We start from the raw sequence: 5,413 nt of genomic DNA, 5'->3' as shown, positions 1-5,413 counted from the left end.
ATTTTTACAATATCCTTGTCACAACTTATTATAAACCGACTGCTTTTTTCTGCGCTCGCTCCTTGTTGCTTCGGTACGGCTACAGGTGTTTGGTTGTGTTCAATGGGTGGTAGTTTAGCTACTCGACTGCACTAATCCCAGTCAGTGTGGCAGTTATTTATGGATTTATATATCTTGTAGTTGAGTGGGTGCATTCTTAATAGCAGTATGGTTTCTGGATACCAGTAGCTATCCTGTTATCAGGCAGGAGGTTGGCTGTTCGCAATGTGAGAACGATAAGGCGATAATTCAAGTGCTAATAGATAGTTGTTTCAAAAGTAAATGGTTCAAATGGTTGAGGACGGAATAGAAGAAGCTTTCGCTTAACGGGCTTCCGTGTCTAGTAGCAATGGATCACCAATACCTCCAGGCAAAAACCTGGGTATATGAACGATAATAGAGGAAAAGAAAAGAATTTGGTAAATCATAATAATATGTTATCCTTAGTCCTTAAGAATAAGTCAAGTTTCCTCTTAAAGGACTCCTAGGGAGGTCGCTTGGACTAGCTCAGTCGGCAGCGAATTCCAGCACTTGACAACCCTAACGGAGTAGAAGTTGTGTCTGCAGTCTGTTCTGCTATGTAGGGTCTCCAATTTCTGGGTGTTACCTCTTAGGTTAGTGTTATGACTAAGCTTAAGAAGATGTTTAAGGGGATGACCAGAAGTATTAAGGATGCTGCATAAGAAGGTCACCTCTAAGACGCCTGTACTCTAACGGGTAAAGGTTAAGTGATTGGAGGCGCTCTTCATAAGGTTTGAATTTGAGTCCCCGAACTGATTTCGTGGCTCCACGTTGCATACGTTCCAGAGTGTCCTTATCCTTTTGGAGGGAGGAAATATTATACTTCCGTACTCTAAATGGGGACGAATAAAACTGTTGAAGATTATGTGGAAGGTTCTACCGTCAAACTGGCCCAAAATGTGCTTCAATGTGTGGAGATAGGACCATAAAACCTATTTTGTAAATAATTTTTCATAGTTTTCGCATGTATTTTGTGTATTTTCATATTCTGTACATTTAGCATTAAACAATTATACTTGTTGTATAAGTGTATTACTTTGAACACTTGTAATTTGACTTCCTTCCGTTTTGAGTACAACATATCGTGACATTGTTACTGCCCCTCAATAAATACACTCTAACTCACATCTGCATCGTTCTGCCATGTCTGCTAATATGTTGGATGAAATATTAATTGCATACCATCTCTGTTTATAGACAATTGTGACATTCTCATCGAATTTTACGCTTGGTAAACCTATTGGATCTATATCGTCCATATTGGGATTACTAATCTTTTATAATTGTGGATTATCTAGACCAAACTCAACTGAACACGCAATAGCCTGAAGAATTAAGTAACGTCCCTTATTTTTGTCTGTGTGTAATTAACTTATTAACTGTTAACTGTTACATAAACTTTAGACGTAATATTTTGTTGCTAACTTTGGTTATCATACGTTTTGGTCCACCACAAGTGTTACCAGTGCAGGGTTTCCTCGGAAGCCGTTTTTTCACAGCGTAAGACTTCAAGTCGTAGGGTACCAACACTCCTAAATCTTTTTCGACTTGGGAAACTTCTAGAGGTGAGTTACCTAAGTTATAACTATAGTCTGCAACATGTCTCAGATGGACTACTTTACACTTCGAAGTGTTGAAGGTAAGTCCGTTGTCGTCTGCCCAACTTTGAAGTCGGGTCAGATCCTCCTGAAGAACTAGCATATCATTATGATTACGTATCTCTTTTCGAAGTTTCACATCATCAGCAAAAAGCAATAAGTCAGATGAAACTTGTTGAGGAAGATCGTTTATGTAAATCAAGAAGAGGTCCTAGTATTGAGCCCTGGGGGACCCCACTAGGACATTCCATAGCCTGAGAGAGAGAGTGAAGTTAACCCTGACCTTAAAGTGTCGGTTTTCTAAATATGAAGAGAGCCAATCAATCAAAAGGGGTTTTATACCCAATCGTCTGAGCTTCTTGATAAGACATACGTGGTTGACCCTATCAAAAGCTTTTGAGAAATCCAGGTAGATGACGTCAACCTTCCCCTTGCGATCAAGGATGTTTGTCCATCTATCCACCGCAGTCAGCAGGTTGCTCATACAAGAATGACCTTTTCTGAAACCATGCTGTTGAGGTGAGAAGAACTTTGAGGATGATAAGTATTCTTGTATACCGTCGTATATTAGGGATTCCGTAATTTTGGAAGGTATGGAGAGAAGGGCCACTGGTCGGTAGCTTGAGGGTTCACTGCGTCTGACTGTTTCTCCAACGAGTTGCCGACTTCACATTTTCGAATAATCCCAGGTCACCGATGAGGTTGAAGAACAGAGCTTCAGTAGAGTTGTCACCTCCAATGTATGTATGTTCCACGAAGTTGATTCTAGGAAGATTGAAGTCCCCTAGAATCAGGATTTGAGAGAATCCGAGACGCGTAGAGCGAGTTAATCCTTCCAGCAGACGTTTGTCATACTCCATGTTGGCAGTGGGCTTCCTGTAGATGACCCCAACTAGACACCGCGAGGTGGTAGACAATCTTACTGAGCACCATACTGACTCATCAAGATTGAGAAACTCTTGGTTGTGAAGTTGGTGCGCATCCAGGCATGACCGTATGTATAGTGCTACCCCACCCCCATTCCTGTTTTTCTGTCGTTGCGAAACAAAGACATTCCAGTTATTGCTAGCTCCTGGTCCGTAAACTGAGACGTTATCCAAGTTTCGGATATTCCTATCAGATGGGCATCATTAGCGTTGCTAAGTTCACGTAGCTCGTCCATCTTGTTTGGCAAGCTCGCGGCGTTCGTGTATAGGCAGTTTATGCTTTCAATTTGGAATGCGTGAGCTTCTTCCTGTGTGCCTATATGAGCCGTGCGTGAGTGGACAGGTAGCCTACCTATACAATGTTTACCGAGTTGGTAGTCCCTGTCCTTTACACGTTTTTTTATGATCAAGACAGTCCACGAGTGGAATTGTCAGCTCCAGCTTTCGTTTGTGCTTGATCCTGCTGTCGTGGGGCCTATCCGGATGCATATGGATGCCAGTTGGCAACCGACGCCTATTGGCACGAAATGCTTCCAGAGTTGCAGCCACCATGTGGGACGAGGGGAAGGTTATCTTCAATAGCCGGGGTCCAGAGTCTCCGTCTCTCCTGGCTAGTCGCATTACCTGTTGGGTCAACATGTTCTTGAGTTTTAAGGAATGCTTAATGAATTTCCATTCCCGAATATCAGAGTTTGCTTGAGTTGGGTCCATATTTTCCGGTACACCTTGCACAATGATATTTCGTCCACGGAAAAACGCCCCGCGAGATTCCTTAGGGATGTTCCGGATGAGATTTCGTTCAGAATACGGTATGTCGGGCAGTATTCTTACGTTCCCATCGGATTTCAGTAAGTGACTGGCTAGCAGGACGTCCTCAACGTCGGAGGCATTCTTAAGTGTAACACGAAGCAGCCTCGGGTGGTTTAGGTGGTTAGAGTCCTTCCCGCGAGTGAGCCGTGTGACGGTCAAAGGCTCTATTCTGAGGAGTTCAAGCCTCTTGTTTAATTCTCCCCAGAGCATCCTATCATTTTTGTCCTGCAAACTGAGAGGAAGGTCGGGGTTGTCAATAAAGTTTAATATTATGACAGAGTCGTCACGAACCGTAGTTGATTTCCCAGGTTTTCCAGGGCGTCTAGGTTTGGTATCTTGTTGTTTGGATGTCGAGGCGCGTTTTCGATTCCTGGGCTCAGTGATGACCGGGCGGACAGTCTTGGGGGTAGACTGTGCGGCCAAAGCATCAATTGATTTCCGCAAGGTACTTGGGATGTCCAGCTTCGGCGGGGACGCTTGGGCCTTTTTACTCCTGTTAACGTGAGCCCAACCACCCACAGGGTTTTTGGGAACCACTGTCTCATTCAAGGACTCTTCCCTGGGGGACCCAAGTTTACTGAGGGAGTCGATGTTAAGATGGTGCTGAGTTTCAGCACATCATCACTCGTGCTGTTAACAGCACCGTCGATAACCGACCTGTCAATATCTTTTTTCTTGTTCGCCCTATGCGTTCCTGTTTTGTTACCCGTCATGATACCGTCATTTACTAAATTCTTAGACAACTTATCTCTCAGACCTGTTAGTAAAGTAATGATGGTACCCAACATAACTACAGTATCAGTGTTGCAGGTAACACATACCCACCTACGATCGGACTTGCCGAGTCTACTATAGGCTGCTGCTGTTAGATCTGTATATGCTTCGTGGAACCAACCTTTGCAGTCGTCACATTGCATGCCAGATGTAACAGCGAAACGGCAACCAGGTCTTTTGCATGAATTTTTCATGGCTAGTGATTTAGACTGTCTTAAAAATACAAGCAGTAAATTTAGGACCGTTAAAAAAACACACAGTAAACAAAAACTGGCAAAAATGTATAAAAACAGTTAACGATAAGCTAAAGCTAGTCTTTACGTGAAAACTATAAAAAAACCGATAGTGAGCTGAGGCAAAACCACAGTTAACTATTAAGTTGAGTGAAACATAAAAAAAGAAGTAATCTACCGAACGTATAGCTCAGAATAGTCTCTTTAGATCGGAAATGGTACTTTTGTTACGTAAGAACACAGCAAAAGTTTGAGAAATGTAAATCACGTTAGGACTAAACTTCCCGTTTGAAAAGCGCGCGTGTGACAAATATATACTTAATTTACTTAATTGGTAACGTGTAAGAAGATGGAATTGAGAGAATTAAAGGGAAAATAGAGGCGATAAATAGAGGGATTAAAAGTATTTACTGATTTTGTAGTAATGACAACCATGATTTATGAGACATACATCAGACACAGCTGATACAAGAGGGGTCGGTGATCTGGTGATGAGTACGTGTTTGTCAATTCTCCTGTTAAAATTTTCCACCTATGGAACTGTATTCACTGTAGCTGGAAGAGCATTCCAAGTATTAGTGACAGTTATTGAGAAAAATTGAGGGCGTGCCTTGGTATTCGCTCTTTGATGTGCATCTCCTCGAGGGTTGACTTAATGGTAGTTAATGTATCTTCCCACACCATCTCCTGTTTAATGTATCGGGGAAATGTCATGTCTTGCAAGCTTAATTCTTCATCCGTGACGTCGAAGAACAACCACGTTTCAATGAGGACCATGATCTTCAGACCTAACTGAAAGCATATGTTTCTGAATTCTTCTAGTTAACACCTTAGTCCTCGAACGTTGCTATAGAGACACATGATATTTTGTCGCATTACCTGGTGCTCCTCTACCGCAGCGTCTGCTTTCCGATTTTGAAACAGATTGATGTTGAAAGTATTTTTGATGGGTCCTCTACGAACTGGTCGCTGTAAGTCTTCTGTTTGTATAGCGTGTCCCATTAGCGAGAAC

Source organism: Schistosoma mansoni, chromosome W, assembly GCF_000237925.1.
Source record: "Schistosoma mansoni strain Puerto Rico chromosome W, complete genome".
In the NCBI taxonomy this organism is placed as follows: domain Eukaryota; kingdom Metazoa; phylum Platyhelminthes; class Trematoda; order Strigeidida; family Schistosomatidae; genus Schistosoma; species Schistosoma mansoni.
Note: the sequence above shows the minus strand (reverse complement) of the source record.